The 20,258-nt window shown below is 48.3% G+C and overlaps 1 protein-coding gene across 1 annotated transcript in view; it reads left to right on the forward strand.

Annotated features, from left to right (window-relative positions):
- Positions 1-11,658: 11,658 nt before the first annotated feature.
- The window catches only part of HASPIN (histone H3 associated protein kinase), a 133,143-nt gene continuing 124,543 nt past the window's right edge, over positions 11,659-20,258 (forward strand). Inside the window, exon 1 of the mRNA XM_040431816.1 lies at positions 11,659-11,840. The gene's annotated coding sequence lies outside the window, so the exon portion shown is untranslated. The remainder of the gene's footprint in view (positions 11,841-20,258) is intronic.

Below are 20,258 nucleotides of genomic sequence, written 5' to 3' on the forward strand. Positions count from 1 at the left end.
GAGGGTCAGATAACAGTACTAGAGCGCTGTAGAGGGTCAGATAACACTACTAGAGCGCTGTAGAGGGTCAGATAACAGTACTAGAGTGCTGTAGAGGGTCAGATAACACTACTAGAGCGCTGTAGAGGGTCAGATAACAGTACTAGAGTGCTGTAGAGGGTCAGATAACAGTACTAGAGCGCTGTAGAGGGTCAGATAACAGTACTAAAGCGCTGTAGAGGGTCAGATAACACTACTAGAGCGCTGTAGAGAGTCAGATGACAGTACTCGAGCACCATAGAGGGTCAGATGACACTACTAGAGCGCTGTAGAGAGTCAGATAACAGTACTCGAGCACCATAGAGGGTCAGATAACACTACTAGAGCGCTGTAGGGGGTCAGATAACACTACTAGAGTGCTGTAGAGGGTCAGATAACAGTACTAGAGCGCTGTAGAGGGTCAGATAACAGTACTAGAGCGCTGTAGAGGGTCAGATAACACTACTAGAGCGCTGTAGAGGGTCAGATAACAGTACTAGAGTGCTGTAGAGGGGTCAGATAACAGTACTAGAGTGCTGTAGAGGGTCAGATAACAGTACTAGAGCGCTGTAGAGGGTCAGATAACAGTACTAGAGCGCTGTAGAGGGTCAGATAACACTACTAGAGCGCTGTAGAGGGTCAGATAACAGTACTAGAGCGCTGTAGAGGGTCAGATGACACTACTAGAGCGCTGTAGAGGGTCAGATAACAGTACTAGAGCGCTGTAGAGGGTCAGATAACAGTACTAGAGCGCTGTAGGGGGTTCAGATAACACTACTAGAGCGCTGTAGAGGGTCAGATAACACTACTAGAGTGCTGTAGAGGGTCAGATAACAGTACTAGAGCGCTGTAGGGGGGTCAGATAACAGTACTAGAATGCTGTAGAGGGTCAGATAACAGTACTAGAGTGCTGTAGAGGGTCAGATAACAGTACTAGAGCGCTGTAGAGGGTCAGATAACAGTACTAGAGTGCTGTAGAGGGTCAGATAACAGTACTAGAGCGCTGTAGAGGGTCAGATAACAGTACTAGAGCGCTGTAGAGGGTCAGATGACACTACTAGAGCGCTGTAGGGGGTCAGATAACACTACTAGAGCGCTGTAGAGGGTCAGATAACAGTACTAGAGCGCTGTAGAGGGTCAGATAACACTACTAGAGCGCTGTAGAGGGTCAGATAACAGTACTAGAGTGCTGTAGAGGGTCAGATAACACTACTAGAGCGCTGTAGAGGGTCAGATAACAGTACTAGAGTGCTGTAGAGGGTCAGATAACAGTACTAGAGCGCTGTAGAGGGTCAGATAACAGTACTAAAGCGCTGTAGAGGGTCAGATAACACTACTAGAGCGCTGTAGAGAGTCAGATGACAGTACTCGAGCACCATAGAGGGTCAGATGACACTACTAGAGCGCTGTAGAGAGTCAGATAACAGTACTCGAGCACCATAGAGGGTCAGATAACACTACTAGAGCGCTGTAGGGGGTCAGATAACACTACTAGAGTGCTGTAGAGGGTCAGATAACAGTACTAGAGCGCTGTAGAGGGTCAGATAACAGTACTAGAGCGCTGTAGAGGGTCAGATAACACTACTAGAGCGCTGTAGAGGGTCAGATAACAGTACTAGAGTGCTGTAGAGGGGTCAGATAACAGTACTAGAGTGCTGTAGAGGGTCAGATAACAGTACTAGAGCGCTGTAGAGGGTCAGATAACAGTACTAGAGCGCTGTAGAGGGTCAGATAACACTACTAGAGCGCTGTAGAGGGTCAGATAACAGTACTAGAGCGCTGTAGAGGGTCAGATGACACTACTAGAGCGCTGTAGAGGGTCAGATAACAGTACTAGAGCGCTGTAGAGGGTCAGATAACAGTACTAGAGCGCTGTAGGGGGTTCAGATAACACTACTAGAGCGCTGTAGAGGGTCAGATAACACTACTAGAGTGCTGTAGAGGGTCAGATAACAGTACTAGAGCGCTGTAGGGGGGTCAGATAACAGTACTAGAATGCTGTAGAGGGTCAGATAACAGTACTAGAGTGCTGTAGAGGGTCAGATAACAGTACTAGAGCGCTGTAGAGGGTCAGATAACAGTACTAGAGTGCTGTAGAGGGTCAGATAACAGTACTAGAGCGCTGTAGAGGGTCAGATAACAGTACTAGAGCGCTGTAGAGGGTCAGATAACAGTACTAGAGCGCTGTAGAGGGTCAGATAACAGTACTAGAGCGCTGTAGAGGGTCAGATAACACTACTAGAGCGCTGTAGAGGGTCAGATAACACTACTAGAGCGCTGTAGAGGGTCATATAACAGTACTAGAGCGCTGTAGAGGGTCCGATAACAGTACTAGAGCGCTGTAGGGGGTCAGCTAACACTACTAGAGTGCTGTAGAGTGTCAGATAACACTACTAGAGCGCTGTAGGGGGTCAGATAACAGTACTAGAGTGCTGTAGAGGGTCAGATAACAGTACTAGAGCGCTGTAGAGGGTCAGATAACAGTACTAGAACGCTGTAGAGGGTCAGATAACAGTACTAGAGCGCTGTAGAGGGTCAGATAACAGTACTAGAGCGCTGTAGAGGGTCAGATGACAGTACTAGAGTGCTGTAGAGGGTCAGATAACAGTACTAGAGCGCTGTAGAGGGTCAGATAACAGTACTAGAGCGCTGTAGAGGGTCAGATGACAGTACTAGAGTGCTGTAGAGGGTCAGATAACAGTACTAGAGCGCTGTAGAGGGTCAGATAACAGTACTAGAGTGCTGTAGAGGGTCAGATAACAGTACTAGAGCGCTGTAGAGGGTCAGATAACAGTACTAGAGCGCTGTAGAGGGTCAGATGACACTACTAGAGCGCTGTAGAGGGTCAGATGACAGTACTAGAGTGCTGTAGAGGGTCAGATAACAGTACTAGAGCGCTGTAGAGGGTCAGATAACAGTACTAGAGCGCTGTAGGGGGTCAGATAACACTACTAGAGCGCTGTAGAGGGTCAGATGACAGTACTAGAGTGCTGTAGAGGGTCAGATAACAGTACTAGAGCGCTGTAGAGGGTCAGATAACAGTACTAGAGCGCTGTAGAGGGTCAGATGACAGTAATAGAGTGCTGTAGAGGGTCAGATAACAGTACTAGAGCGCTGTAGAGGGTCAGATAACAGTACTAGAGCGCTGTAGACGGTCAGATAACAGTACTAGAGCGCTGTAGAGGGTCAGATAACAGTACTAGAGTGCTGTAGAGGGTCAGATAACAGTACTAGAGCGCTGTAGAGGGGCAGATAACAGTACTAGAGCGCTGTAGAGGGTCAGATAACACTACTAGAGCGCTGTAGAGGGTCAGATGACAGTACTAGAGTGCTGTAGAGGGTCAGATAACAGTACTAAAGCGCTGTAGAGGGTCAGATAACAGTACTAGAGCGCTGTAGGGGGTCAGATAACACTACTAGAGCGCTGTAGAGGGTCAGATAACAGTGCTAGAGCGCTGTAGAGGGTCAGATAACAGTACTAGAGCGCTGTAGAGGGTCATATAACAGTACTAGAGCACTGTAGAGGGTCAGAGAACAGTACTAGAGCGCTGTAAAGGGTCAGATAACAGTACTAGAGCGCTGTAGGGGGTCAGATAACACTACTAGAGCGCTGTAGAGGGTCAGATAACACTACTAGAGCGCTGTAGGGGGTCAGATAACAGTACTAGAGCGCTGTAGGGGGTCAGATAACACTACTAGAGTGCTGTAGAGGGTCAGATAACAGTACTAGAGCGCTGTAGAGGGTCAGATGATAGTACTAGAGTGCTGTAGAGGGTCAGATAACACTACTAGAGTGCTGTAGAGGGTCAGATGACGCTACTAGAGCGCTGTAGAGGGTCAGATAACACTACTAGAGCGCTGTAGAGGGTGAGATAACAGTACTAGAGCGCTGTAGAGGGTCAGATAACAGTACTAGAGTGCTGTAGAAGGTCAGATAACAGTACTAGAGCGCTGTAGAGGGTCAGATAACAGTACTAGAGCGCTGTAGAGGGTCAGATAACACTACTAGAGCGCTGTAGAGGGTCAGATGACAGTACTAGAGTGCTGTAGAGGGTCAGATAACAGTACTAGAGCGCTGTAGAGGGTCAGATGACAGTACTAGAGTGCTGTAGAGGGTCAGATAACAGTACTAGAGCGCTGTAGGGGGTCAGATAACACTACTAGAGCGCTGTAGAGGGTCAGATAACAGTACTAGAGCGCTGTAGAGGGTCAGATAACACTACTAGAGTGCTGTAGAGGGTCAGATAACAGTACTAGAGCGCTGTAGAGGGTCAGATGACAGTACTAGAGCGCTGTAGAGGGTCAGATAACACTACTAGAGTGCTGTAGAGGGTCAGATGACGCTACTAGAGTGCTGTAGAGGGTCCGATAACAGTACTAGAGCGCTGTAGAGGGTCAGATAACAGTACTAGAGCGCTGTAGAGGGTTAGATAACACTACTAGAGCGCTGTAGAGGGTCAGATAACAGTACTAGAGCGCTGTAGAGGGTCAGATGACAGTACTAGAGTGCTGTAGAGGGTCAGATAACACTACTAGAGTGCTGTAGAGGGTCAGATGACGCTACTAGAGTGCTGTAGAGGGTCCGATAACAGTACTAGAGCGCTGTAGAGGGTCAGATAACAGTACTAGAGCGCTGTAGAGGGTTAGATAACACTACTAGAGCGCTGTAGAGGGTCAGATAACAGTACTAGAGCGCTGTAGAGGGTCCGATAACAGTACTAGAGCGCTGTAGAGGGTCAGATAACAGTACTAGAGCGCTGTAGAGGGTCCGATAACAGTACTAGAGCGCTGTAGGGGGTCAGATAACACTACTAGAGCGCTGTAGAGGGTCAGATAACACTACTAGAGCGCTGTAGAGGGTCAGATAACAGTACTAGAGCGCTGTAGAGGGTCCGATAACAGTACTAGAGCGCTGTAGAGGGTCAGATAACAGTACTAGAGCGCTGTAGAGGGTCAGATAACACTACTAGAGCGCTGTAGAGGGTCCGATAACACTACTAGAGCGCTGTAGAGGGTCAGATAACAGTACTAGAGCGCTGTAGAGGGTCAGATAACAGTACTAGAGCGCTGTAGAGGGTCCGATAACAGTACTAGAGCGCTGTAGGGGGTCAGATAACACTACTAGAGCGCTGTAGAGGGTCAGATAACACTACTAGAGCGCTGTAGAGGGTCAGATAACACTACTAGAGTGCTGTAGATGGTCAGATAACAGTACTAGAGCGCTGTAGAGGGTCCGATAACAGTACTAGAGCGCTGTAGAGGGTCAGATAACAGTACTAGAGCGCTGTAGAGGGTCAGATAACACTACTAGAGCGCTGTAGAGGGTCCGATAACAGTACTAGAGCGCTGTAGGGGGTCAGATAACACTACTAGAGCGCTGTAGAGGGTCAGATAACACTACGAGAGCGCTGTAGAGGGTCAGATAACAGTACTAGAGCGCTGTAGAGGGTCCGATAACAGTACTAGAGCGCTGTAGAGGGTCAGATAACAGTACTAGAGCGCTGTAGAGGGTCAGATAACACTACTAGAGCGCTGTAGAGGGTCCGATAACACTACTAGAGCGCTGTAGAGGGTCAGATAACAGTACTAGAGCGCTGTAGAGGGTCAGATAACAGTACTAGAGCGCTGTAGAGGGTCCGATAACAGTACTAGAGCGCTGTAGGGGGTCAGATAACACTACTAGAGCGCTGTAGAGGGTCAGATAACACTACTAGAGCGCTGTAGAGGGTCAGATAACACTACTAGAGCGCTGTAGAGGGTCCGATAACAGTACTAGAGCGCTGTAGAGGGTCAGATAACAGTACTAGAGCGCTGTAGAGGGTCAGATAACACTACTAGAGCGCTGTAGAGGGTCAGATAACACTACTAGAGCGCTGTAGAGGGTCAGATAACACTACTAGAGCGCTGTAGAGGGTCAGATAACAGTACTAGAGCGCTGTAGAGGGTCAGATAACACTACTAGAGCGCTGTAGAGGGTCCGATAACACTACTAGAGGGCTGTAGAGGGTCAGATAACAGTACTAGAGCGCTGTAGAGGGTCAGATAACAGTACTAGAGCGCTGTAGAGGGTCCGATAACAGTACTAGAGCGCTGTAGGGGGTCAGATAACACTACTAGAGCGCTGTAGAGGGTCAGATAACACTACTAAAGCGCTGTAGAGGGTCAGATAACAGTACTAGAGCGCTGTAGAGGGTCAGATAACAGTACTAGAGCGCTGTAGAGGGTCAGATAACACTACTAGAGCGCTGTAGAGGGTCAGATAACACTACTAGAGCGCTGTAGAGGGTCAGATAACACTACTAGAGCGCTGTAGAGGGTCAGATAACAGTACTAGAGCGCTGTAGAGGGTCAGATAACACTACTAGAGCGCTGTAGAGGGTCCGATAACACTACTAGAGGGCTGTAGAGGGTCAGATAACAGTACTAGAGCGCTGTAGAGGGTCAGATAACAGTACTAGAGCGCTGTAGAGGGTCCGATAACAGTACTAGAGCGCTGTAGGGGGTCAGATAACACTACTAGAGCGCTGTAGAGGGTCAGATAACACTACTAAAGCGCTGTAGAGGGTCAGATAACACTACTAGAGTGCTGTAGATGGTCAGATAACAGTACTAGAGCGCTGTAGAGGGTCCGATAACAGTACTAGAGCGCTGTAGAGGGTCAGATAACAGTACTAGAGCGCTGTAGAGGGTCAGATAACACTACTAGAGCGCTGTAGAGGGTCAGATAACACTACTAGAGCGCTGTAGAGGGTCAGATAACACTACTAGAGCGCTGTAGAGGGTCAGATAACACTACTAGAGCGCTGTAGAGGGTCAGATAACAGTACTAGAGCGCTGTAGAGGGTCAGATAACACTACTAGAGCGCTGTAGAGGGTCAGATAACAGTACTAGAGCGCTGTAGAGGGTCAGATAACACTACTAGAGCGCTGTAGAGGGTCAGATAACACTACTAGAGCGCTGTAGAGGGTCAGATAACAGTACTAGAGCGCTGTAGAGGGTCAGATAACAGTACTAGAGCGCTGTAGAGGGTCAGATAACAGTACTAGAGCGCTGTAGAGGGTCAGATAACACTACTAGAGCGCTGTAGAGGGTCCGATAACACTACTAGAGCGCTGTAGAGGGTCAGATAACAGTACTAGAGCGCTGTAGAGGGTCAGATAACAGTACTAGAGCGCTGTAGAGGGTCCGATAACAGTACTAGAGCGCTGTAGGGGGGTCAGATAACACTACTAGAGCGCTGTAGAGGGTCAGATAACACTACTAGAGCGCTGTAGAGGGTCAGATAACACTACTAGAGTGCTGTAGATGGTCAGATAACAGTACTAGAGCGCTGTAGAGGGTCCGATAACAGTACTAGAGCGCTGTAGAGGGTCCGATAACAGTACTAGAGCGCTGTAGGGGGTCAGATAACACTACTAGAGCGCTGAAGAGGGTCAGATAACACTACTAGAGCGCTGTAGAGGGTCAGATAACAGTACTAGAGCGCTGTAGAGGGTCAGATAACAGTACTAGAGCGCTGTAGAGGGTCAGATAACAGTACTAGAGCGCTGTAGAGGGTCAGATAACACTACTAGAGCGCTGTAGAGGGTCCGATAACACTACTAGAGCGCTGTAGAGGGTCAGATAACAGTACTAGAGCGCTGTAGAGGGTCAGATAACAGTACTAGAGCGCTGTAGAGGGTCCGATAACAGTACTAGAGCGCTGTAGGGGGTCAGATAACACTACTAGAGCGCTGTAGAGGGTCAGATAACACTACTAGAGCGCTGTAGAGGGTCAGATAACACTACTAGAGTGCTGTAGATGGTCAGATAACAGTACTAGAGCGCTGTAGAGGGTCCGATAACAGTACTAGAGCGCTGTAGAGGGTCCGATAACAGTACTAGAGCGCTGTAGGGGGTCAGATAACACTACTAGAGCGCTGAAGAGGGTCAGATAACACTACTAGAGCGCTGTAGAGGGTCAGATAACAGTACTAGAGCGCTGTAGAGGGTCAGATAACAGTACTAGAGCGCTGTAGAGGGTCAGATAACACTACTAGAGCGCTGTAGAGGGTCCGATAACACTACTAGAGCGCTGTAGAGGGTCAGATAACAGTACTAGAGCGCTGTAGAGGGTCAGATAACAGTACTAGAGCGCTGTAGAGGGTCCGATAACAGTACTAGAGCGCTGTAGGGGGTCAGATAACACTACTAGAGCGCTGTAGAGGGTCAGATAACACTACTAGAGCGCTGTAGAGGGTCAGATAACACTACTAGAGTGCTGTAGATGGTCAGATAACAGTACTAGAGCGCTGTAGAGGGTCCGATAACAGTACTAGAGCGCTGTAGAGGGTCAGATAACAGTACTAGAGCACTGTAGAGGGTCAGATAACACTACTAGAGCGCTGTAGAGGGTCAGATAACACTACTAGAGCGCTGTAGAGGGTCAGATAACACTACTAGAGCGCTGTAGAGGGTCAGATAACAGTACTAGAGCGCTGTAGAGGGTCAGATAACACTACTAGAGCGCTGTAGAGGGTCCGATAACACTACTAGAGCGCTGTAGAGGGTCAGATAACAGTACTAGAGCGCTGTAGAGGGTCAGATAACAGTACTAGAGCGCTGTAGAGGGTCAGATAACAGTACTAGAGCGCTGTAGGGGGTCAGATAACACTACTAGAGCGCTGTAGAGGGTCAGATAACACTACTAGAGCGCTGTAGAGGGTCAGATAACACTACTAGAGTGCTGTAGATGGTCAGATAACAGTACTAGAGCGCTGTAGAGGGTCCGATAACAGTACTAGAGCGCTGTAGAGGGTCAGATAACAGTACTAGAGCGCTGTAGAGGGTCAGATAACACTACTAGAGCGCTGTAGAGGGTCAGATAACACTACTAGAGCGCTGTAGAGGGTCAGATAACACTACTAGAGCGCTGTAGAGGGTCAGATAACACTACTAGAGCGCTGTAGAGGGTCAGATAACAGCACTAGAGCGCTGTAGAGGGTCAGATAACACTACTAGAGCGCTGTAGAGGGTCAGATAACAGTACTAGAGCGCTGTAGAGGGTCAGATAACACTACTAGAGCGCTGTAGAGGGTCAGATAACACTACTAGAGCGCTGTAGAGGGTCAGATAACAGTACTAGAGCGCTGTAGAGGGTCAGATAACAGTACTAGAGCGCTATAGAGGGTCAGATAACAGTACTAGAGCGCTGTAGAGGGTCAGATAACACTACTAGAGCGCTGTAGAGGGTCCGATAACACTACTAGAGCGCTGTAGAGGGTCAGATAACAGTACTAGAGCGCTGTAGAGGGTCAGATAACAGTACTAGAGCGCTGTAGAGGGTCCGATAACAGTACTAGAGCGCTGTAGGGGGTCAGATAACACTACTAGAGCGCTGTAGAGGGTCAGATAACACTACTAGAGCGCTGTAGAGGGTCAGATAACACTACTAGAGTGCTGTAGATGGTCAGATAACAGTACTAGAGCGCTGTAGAGGGTCCGATAACAGTACTAGAGCGCTGTAGAGGGTCAGATAACAGTACTAGAGCGCTGTAGAGGGTCAGATAACACTACTAGAGCGCTGTAGAGGGTCAGATAACACTACTAGAGCGCTGTAGAGGGTCAGATAACACTACTAGAGCGCTGTAGAGGGTCAGATAACACTACTAGAGCGCTGTAGAGGGTCAGCTAACAGTACTAGAGCGCTGTAGAGGGTCAGATAACACTACTAGAGCGCTGTAGAGGGTCAGATAACACTACTAGAGCGCTGTAGAGGGTCAGATAACAGTACTAGAGCGCTGTAGAGGGTCAGATAACACTACTAGAGTGCTGTAGAGGGTCAGATAACAGTACTAGAGCGCTGTAGAGGGTCAGATAACACTACTAGAGCGCTGTAGAGGGTCAGATAACACTACTAGAGCGCTGTAGAGGGTCAGATAACACTACTAGAGCGCTGTAGAGGGTCAGATAACAGTACTAGAGCGCTGTAGAGGGTCAGATAACAGTACTAGAGCGCTGTAGAGGGTCAGATAACACTACTAGAGCGCTGTAGAGGGTCAGATAACAGTACTAGAGCGCTGTAGGGGGTCAGATAACAGTACTAGAGCGCTGTAGAGGGTCAGATAACACTACTAGAGCGCTGTAGAGGGTCAGATAACAGTACTAGAGCGCTGTAGAGGGTCAGATAACACTACTAGAGCGCTGTAGAGGGTCAGATAACACTACTAGAGCGCTGTAGAGGGTCAGATAACACTACTAGAGCGCTGTAGAGGGTTCGATAACAGTACTAGAGCGCTGTAGAGGGTCCGATAACAGTACTAGAGCGCTGTAGGGGGTCAGATAACACTACTAGAGCGCTGTAGAGGGTCAGATAACAGTACTAGAGCGCTGTAGGGGGTCAGATAACAGTACTAGAGCGCTGTAGAGGGTCAGATAACACTACTAGAGCGCTGTAGAGGGTTCGATAACAGTACTAGAGCGCTGTAGGGGGTCAGATAACACTACTAGAGCGCTGTAGAGGGTCAGATAACAGTACTAGAGCGCTGTAGAGGGTCCGATAACACTACTAGAGCGCTGTAGAGGGTCAGATAACAGTACTAGAGCGCTGTAGAGGGTCCGATAACACTACTAGAGCGCTGTAGAGGGTCAGATAACACTACTAGAGCGCTGTAGGGGGTCAGATAACAGTACTAGAGCGCTGTAGAGGGTCAGATAACACTACTAGAGCGCTGTAGAGGGTTCGATAACAGTACTAGAGCGCTGTAGGGGGTCAGATAACACTACTAGAGCGCTGTAGAGGGTCAGATAACAGTACTAGAGCGCTGTAGAGGGTCCGATAACAGTACTAGAGCGCTGTAGAGGGTCAGATAACAGTACTAGAGCGCTGTAGAGGGTCAGATAACAGTACTAGAGCGCTGTAGAGGGTCAGATAACACTACTAGAGCGCTGTAGAGGGTCAGATAACAGTACTAGAGCGCTGTAGAGGGTCAGATAACACTACTAGAGCGCTGTAGAGGGTCCGATAACAGTACTAGAGCGCTGTAGAGGGTCAGATAACAGTACTAGAGCGCTGTAGAGGGTCAGATAACACTACTAGAGCGCTGTAGAGGGTCAGATAACAGTACTAGAGCGCTGTAGAGGGTCAGATAACAGTACTAGAGCGCTGTAGAGGGTCAGATAACACTACTAGAGCGCTGTAGAGGGTTCGATAACAGTACTAGAGCGCTGTAGGGGGTCAGATAACAGTACTAGAGCGCTGTAGAGGGTCAGATAACAGTACTAGAGCGCTGTAGAGGGTCCGATAACAGTACTAGAGCGCTGTAGAGGGTCAGATAACAGTACTAGAGCGCTGTAGAGGGTCAGATAACAGTACTAGAGTGCTGTAGAGGGTCCGATAACAGTACTAGAGCGCTGTAGACAGTTCCCTCTGAACAGCAGTCTAGGGGCCTTGTTGCAGCCAGGGCCGGGCATTTTGGGAATGTCCCCTCAGGAGATGAGGAGGAGCCTCCGACCAATCAGGACGCAGCACGTCACAGGCGGATAACCGCGGAGTCTTCCACAGCTCACAGAATGCCGTTTTGAAAACTCTGGCACGGCAGCCAGTGACGTCATTGAACACTGCCACGCCTTTTAGTGACGTATTTCCAGTACATAAGATGGCGACCGCTCTAACCGCATTGATGTAGATGCATCATCGAAGATGAACGGGTCCCGAAAACCGTGAACCGAGCTGCCCGTTCTAAAGATGGCGGAGGAGCGCGCGTCATATGACGAAGGCGGGAAGTTTAAATCCTGGGAGGAACCGGAAGTTAAAGTAGTGGATCCGAGGCGCAGAGAAGTGGTGAGTATTGACGGGTGAGACCGGAGGCCGCACTTTACTGTCCTGTGCTGGAGCCCCCTCCCCCCCCCCGTGTAGGAAATAGTGTGTCTGCCGACGTCATATCCCCCCTGTAATATGTACATACAGGTTATATCCCCCCCTGTAATATGTACATACAGGTTATATCCCCCCTGTAATATGTACATACAGGTTATATCCCCCGTGTAATATGTAGATACAGGTTATATCCCCCCCTGTAATATGTACATACAGGTTATATCCCCCCTGTAATATGTAGATACAGGTTATATCCCCCGTGTAATATGTAGATACAGGTTATATCCCCCGTGTAATATGTACATACAGGTTATATCCCCCCTGTAATATGTACATACAGGTTATATCCCCCCTGTAATATGTACATACAGGTTATATCCCCCTGTAATATGTACATACAGGTTATATCCCCCCTGTAATATGTACATACAGGTTATATCCCCCCTGTAATATGTACATACAGGTTATATCCCCCCTGTAATATGTACATACAGGTTATATCCCCCCTGTAATATGTACATACAGGTTATATCCCCCCTGTAATATGTACATACAGGTTATATCCCCCCTGTAATATGTACATACAGGTTATATCCCCCCTGTAATATGTAGATACAGGTTATATCCCCCCTGTAATATGTAGATACAGGTTATATCCCCCCTGTAATATGTAGATACAGGTTATATCCCCCCTGTAATATGTAGATACAGGTTATATCCCCCCTGTAATATGTACATACAGGTTATATCCCCCCTGTAATATGTACATGCAGGTTATATCCCCCGTGTAATATGTAGATACAGGTTATATCCCCCGTGTAATATGTACATACAGGTTATATCCCCCGTGTAATATGTACATACAGGTTATATCCCCCCTGTAATATGTACATACAGGTTATATCCCCCCTGTAATATGTACATACAGGTTATATCCCCCCTGTAATATGTACATACAGGTTATATCCCCCCTGTAATATGTAGATACAGGTTATATCCCCCCTGTAATATGTAGATACAGGTTATATCCCCCCTGTAATATGTAGATACAGGTTATATCCCCCCTGTAATATGTACATACAGGTTATATCCCCCCTGTAATATGTACATACAGGTTATATCCCCCCTGTAATATGTAGATACAGGTTATATCCCCCCTGTAATATGTACATACAGGTTATATCCCCCCTGTAATATGTAGATACAGGTTATATCCCCCCTGTAATATGTAGATACAGGTTATATCCCCCCTGTAATATGTACATACAGGTTATATCCCCCCTGTAATATGTAGATACAGGTTATATCCCCCCTGTAATATGTAGATACAGGTTATATCCCCCCTGTAATATGTACATACAGGTTATATCCCCCCTGTAATATGTACATACAGGTTATATCCCCCCTGTAATATGTACATACAGGTTATATCCCCCCTGTAATATGTACATACAGGTTATATCCCCCCTGTAATATGTAGATACAGGTTATATCCCCCCTGTAATATGTAGATACAGGTTATATCCCCCCTGTAATATGTAGATACAGGTTATATCCCCCCTGTAATATGTAGATACAGGTTATATCCCCCCTGTAATATGTAGATACAGGTTATATCCCCCCTGTAATATGTAGATACAGGTTATATCCCCCCTGTAATATGTACATACAGGTTATATCCCCCCTGTAATATGTAGATACAGGTTATATCCCCCCTGTAATATGTACATACAGGTTATATCCCCCCTGTAATATGTACATACAGGTTATATCCCCCCTGTAATATGTACATACAGGTTATATCCCCCCTGTAATATGTACATACAGGTTATATCCCCCTGTAATATGTACATACAGGTTATATCCCCCCTGTAATATGTAGCTATATATGTAACGAGAGTTCAGGGCAGCACACCTTGTAACAAGGACTGGGTGACAGCGGTGTCGACTCTCTACCTCAGTGTCAAAATATAAAATAAATAAATACACGGCAGCACTTCCATGGATGTGCTGCCGTGTATTTATTTTATATATATATATATATACACATACATTCAGGTTATATCCCCCGTATAATAAATAATTTGTCTGCAGACGTCATATCCTCCATATTATATATAAATATAGAGGTCATATCCCCTGTGTAATATGTAGATATAGAGGTGTTATATCCCCGTGTAATAAAGAATATGTCTGTGGACGTCATATCCTCCATATTATATACATATACAGTCCTGATGAAAAGTTTAAGACCACTTGATAAATGGCAGACAATCCTCTGTATCATGGCCGGATCTTCACAAGGTTCCAAGTGGAGCTTCAACGTCCAACAAGAAGAGATGGGAGGAGACAGGACAATTTTTTGAGCATTAAATTTAATGAAAACAACGAATAAACTGAAACAGGCTGTTTTTCAGCTGATCCAAAGTTTAGGACCACACCTCCAAAAAAAAACTAAACCCCCCCAAAACAGAAATCCACCCTCCAAACATGAGCTCAGTAATGAGTAGCTCCGCCGTTATTGTTTCGGCATGCTTGATGCAAGCGTTTCCATGAGGTGAGTGGGAACATTTCTCCAAGTGGTGAAGACGCACGAAGGCCATCTACTGTCTGGGACTGGTGTCCATTTTTGTAAACTTCCCTTGCCATCCATCCCCAAAGGTTCTCAATTGGATTTAGATCAGGGGCACACGCAGGATGGGCCAAAAGAGGGATGTTATTCTCCTGGAAGAAGCCCCTTGTCCTGCGGGCATTGTGTCCTGTAGCGTTGTCCTGTTACCACCCAGACGAGGGCCCTCAGCCATGAGGAATGCTCTCTGCAACATCTGGACATAGCCAGCGGCCGTTTGACGCCCCTGTACTTCCTGAAGCTCCATTGTTCCACTGAAGGAAAAAGCCCCCCAGACCATTATGGCGCCCCCTCCTCTGTGGCGCGTAGAAAACATCTCAGGTGGGATCTGCTTGTCATGCCAGTAACGTTGGAAACCATCAGGACCATCAAGGTTACATTGTTTCTCATCAGAGAATAAAACTTTCTCCACCTTTGAATGTCCCATGTTTGCTGCTCTCTTGCAAAGTCCAAACGAGCAGTTCTGTGGCGTTCAAGGAGACGAGGTCTTTGAAGACGTTTTTTGTTTTTGAAGCCCTTCAGTCTCAGATGCCGTCTGATAGTTATGGGGCTGCAGTCAGCACCAGTAACGGCCTTCATTTGGGTCGAAGATCGTCCAGTGTCTTGACGGACAGCCAATTGGATCCTCCGGCTCAGTGTTGGTGACATTTTTTGGGGTCTTCCACTTGACTTTTTTGTTCCATAACCCTCAGGATCATTTAAGAAATTCCAAATGACTGTCTTCCTGCGTCCCACCTTAGCAGCGATGGCGGCTGTGAGAGACCCTGCTTATGCAGCTCAACAACCCGACCACCTTCAAAAAGGGAGAGTTTTTTTGCCTTTGCCATCACAACGTGCGACTACCCGACAGAAGATGACAAGGAATCCACATCTTTCCACAGATTTGGCCTTTTAAAGGCATGTGGCCCTAAAAACAGCCTGTTTTAGTTTATTCGTTATTTTCAATTAATTGAATGCTCAAAAAATGTTCTCCCTCCCATTTCTTCTTGTTGCAGGTTGAAGCTCCACTTGGAACCTGGTTAACCCCTTCCCGACTCCAGTCCGTTTATATACGTGCTATTTGCACCTGCCCCGTGCAGCTCCCACGTGTATAGACGTCAGGCAGCTCTTTAATCCAAGCGCTTGTCACGGACAGCATACAGTTCAGTAATGCCGGCAAGGGACCAATCAGAGTGGCCCCTTGCCGGCAATCGATCTGATTGGTTAGTCTGCATAGACTAACCAATCAGATCGCGGCAGTGTTAAAATGCCAGTTTCAGGCTCTGATCTGCGCTCTGAAATCAGGTAGTGTCCTCGTGCCCCCCGATCTGTGCGCCTCCAAGCCCCCCCCTTGTCCCCGCCTGCCGCTTATGCAGTTCCCCCCGCTCCCATCCACATTCATGCAGCCTGCCCTGATGCGGTTCGCCCCCTTCCTGCCCCCATACATTCCTGCTGCCTCCCTCAATGCTGGCCGTACCTTCCCCCTCCCTCTTTCCCGCGCTGCCCTGATGCGGTTCGCCCCCTTCCTGCCCCATACATTCCTGCTGCCTCCCTCAATGCTGGCCGTGCCTTCCCCCTCCCTCTTTCCCGCGCTGCCCCTGATGCGGTTCGCCCCCTTCCTGATCCCATACATTCCTGCTGCCTCCCTCAATGCTGGCCGTGCCTTCCCCCTCCCTCTTTCCCGCGCTGCCCCTGATGCGGTTCGCCCCCTTCCTGATCCCATACATTCCTGCTGCCTCCCTCAATGCTGGCCGTGCCTTCCCCCTCCCTCTTTCCCGCGCTGCCCCTGATGCGGTTCGCCCCCTTCCTGCCCCATACATTCCTGCTGCCTCCCTCAATGCTGGCCGTGCCTTCCCCCTCCCTCTTTCCCGCGCTGCCCCCGATGCGGTTCGGTCCCCCTGCTGTGTTTGGCAGCGGCTCCATTCCTGAGCCGCCGCCATCAGCAGAGAGTGTCACCCTGGTCATGAAAGGGTTAAGATCCAGCAATGTAAAATAGGATTTTTTTTGCCATTTTTCAAGTGGTCTAAACCTTTGATCAGGATTGTGTGTGTGTATATATGTCATATCCCGCGGGGTGATGGATTATACCGGGGGGGGGGGTCCTGGATGTGTATTTGATCCCACTTTGTCATTACACACGTATTAGGTACTTTCACACTAGCGTTTTTCTTTTCCGGTATTGAGTTCCGAAAAGAAAAAAGCTTCTAGATATTCAAATTTTAGTTCACCAAAAAATTGTATCCAAAATAGCAGAAGGTTGAAATGGTTCTTATTAAAACGTAACATTTAATTGATATCAGGATAGAAAAAAGTCCCTAAATACAGACAAAATAACAAATGGGCGCGGCGGCACCTGCGAGTGTAACCGCTTGTCCTACCGTAACCCAGGTGTCACCCGGTCGTGGTGGATGTCGGTAGGCACTGGACATGGCTGACGGAGGGCTCGAAGTCCCTATTTCACCCTAGGACAGGGATACTGATCTGTCCCTGGCGTCCTGACCACGGAGCGCTCGTCGGGAGCCTTACCCTGACACTACGTGGCCCTGTTGTGCCCTAGTGCCTGCATGTTTCATGTACAAATCATCAGGGGACTGCTGTGCAGCCGGGCAGGAATCACCTGGGATGTTACTCCAGGTTGGTTCTATTCAAGTATTGCAGAGTGAGTGGGGGACACTTACAGATAATGGGCCCCTGGTGTGGGATCCACTGCTGATGTGCAGCTCCCTGTAGCACCGCGCCGCGGTATGTGCTGAGGTTATGGTGCAGGGGCTCAATACCAGAAAAGAACTCATCCGTCATATCCCCAGGCATTCTGAATGGAGAGGGATGCGTTCAGGATGCGTCAGGACGTCTTCCTCTCCGTGACTGATCATGCTACGGTTTTATCTCCGGCGAAAAAAAACTGAAGACTTGCCTGAATGCCGGATCTGCCGTTTTCCCCATAGGAATGTATTAGTGCTGGATCCTGCAGTCTGGCTTGCGCATGCGCAGACCGGTAAAAATGTGAAAAAAAAATACAAGATGGAGCCGTCTGTCCGCATGACAAGCGTAGAGACGGATCCATTCTTAAAATTCATTTGTGAGACGGATCGCACTGCGCCACCAATGATTATACTTAATAATAGTGGGGGGGGGTGCACTGCGCCACCAATGATTATACTTAATAATACTGGGGGGGGGTGCACTGCGCCACCAATGATTATACTTAATAATACTGGGGGGGGTGGGGGGGGGGGTGCACTGCGCCACCAATGATTATACTTAATAATACTGGGGGGGGGGGGGGGGTGTGCACTGCGCCACCAATGATTATACTTAATAATACTGGGGGGGGGGGGGGTGCACTGTGCCACCAATGATTATACTTAATAATACTGGGGGGGGTGCACTGTGCCACCAATGATTATAATTAATAATACTGGGGGGGGGGTGCACTGTGCCACCAATGATTATACTTAATAATACTGGGGGGGGGGGTGTGCACTGCGCCACCAATGATTATACTTAATAATACTGGGGGGGGTGCACTGCGCCACCAATGATTATACTTAATAATACTGGGGGGGGTGCACTGTGCCACCAATGATTATACTTAATAATACTGGGGGGGCACTGTGCCACCAATGATTATACTTAATAATACTGGGGGGGGGTGCACTGTGCCACCAATGATTATACTTAATAATACTGGGGGGGGGGGGGTGTGCACTGCGCCACCAATGATTATACTTAATAATACTGGGGGGGGTGCACTGTGCCACCAATGATTATACTTAATAATACTGGGGGGGCACTGTGCCACCAATGATTATACTTAATAATACTGGGGGGGGTGCACTGCGCCACCAATGATTATACTTAATAATACTGGGGGGGGGGGTGTGCACTGCGCCACCAATGATTATACTTAATAATACTGGGGGGGGGGGGGGTGTGCACTGCGCCACCAATGATTATACTTAATAATACTGGGGGGGGGGGGGGGGGTGTGCACTGCGCCACCAATGATTATACTTAATAATACTGGGGGTGGTGCACTGTGCCACCAATGATTATACTTAATAATACTGGGGGGGGGGGGTGCACTGTGCCACCAATGATTATACTTAATAATACTGGGGGGGGTGCACTGTGCCACCAATGATTATACTTAATAATACTGGGGGGGGGGGGTGCACTGTGCCACCAATGATTATACTTAATAATACTGGGGGGGGGGGGTGCACTGTGCCACCAATGATTATACTTAATAATACTGGGGGGGGGGGGTGCACTGTGCCACCAATGATTATACTTAATACTGGGGGTGGGGGGGCACTGTGCCACCAATGATTATACTTAATAATACTGGGGGGGGGGGGGGGGGTGCACTGTGCCACCAATGATTATACTTAATAATACTGGGGGGGGGGGGGGGGTGTGCACTGCGCCACCAATGATTATACTTAATAATACTGGGGGGGGGGGGTGTGCACTGCGCCACCAATGATTATACTTAATAATACTGGGGGGGGTGCACTGCGCCACCAATGATTATACTTAATAATACTGGGGGGGGGGGGTGCACTGCGCCACCAATGATTATACTTAATAATACTGGGGGGGCACTGTGCCACCAATGATTATACTTAATAATACTGGGGGGGGGTGCACTGTGCCACCAATGATTATACTTAATACTGGGGGTGGGGGGGGTGCACTGTGCCACCAATGATTATACTTAATAATACTGGGGGGGGGGGGGGTGTGCACTGCGCCACCAATGATTATACTTAATAATACTGGGGGGGGGGGGTGTGCACTGCGCCACCAATGATTATACTTAATAATACTGGGGGGGGGGGGTGCACTGTGCCACCAATGATTATACTTAATAATACTGGGGGGGGGGGGTGTGCACTGTGCCACCAATGATTATACTTAATAATACTGGGGGGGGTGCACTGTGCCACCAATGATTATAATTAATAATACTGGGGGGGGGTGCACTGTGCCACCAATGATTATACTTAATAATACTGGGGGGGGGTGCACTGTGCCACCAATGATTATACTTAATAATACTGGGGGGGGGGGGTGCACTGTGCCACCAATGATTATACTTAATAATACTGGGGGGGGGGGTGTGCACTGTGCCACCAATGATTATACTTAATAATACTGGGGGGGGTGCACTGTGCCACCAATGATTATAATTAATAATACTGGGGGGGGGTGCACTGTGCCACCAATGATTATACTTAATAATACTGGGGGGGGGTGCACTGTGCCACCAATGATTATACTTAATAATACTGGGGGGGGGGGTGCACTGCGCCACCAATGATTATACTTAATAATACTGGGGGGGGGGGGGGTGTGCACTGTGCCACCAATGATTATACTTAATAATACTGGGGGGGGTGCACTGTGCCACCAATGATTATACTTAATAATACTGGGGGGGGGGGTGCACTGTGCCACCAATGATTATACTTAATAATACTGGGGGGGGTGCACTGCGCCACCAATGATTATACTTAATACTGGGGGTGGGGGGGGGGCACTGTGCCACCAATGATTATACTTAATAATACTGGGGGGGGGGTGCACTGCGCCACCAATGATTATACTTAATAATACTGGGGGGGGGGGGGTGCACTGCGCCACCAATGATTATACTTAATACTGGGGGTGGGGGGGGGTGCACTGTGCCACCAATGATTATACTTAATAATACTGGGGGGGGGGGGGGGGGTGCACTGCGCCACCAATGATTATACTTAATAATACTG

The sequence above is a fragment of the Bufo bufo genome, chromosome 5 (genome assembly GCF_905171765.1).
Source record: "Bufo bufo chromosome 5, aBufBuf1.1, whole genome shotgun sequence".
Classification (NCBI taxonomy): domain Eukaryota; kingdom Metazoa; phylum Chordata; class Amphibia; order Anura; family Bufonidae; genus Bufo; species Bufo bufo.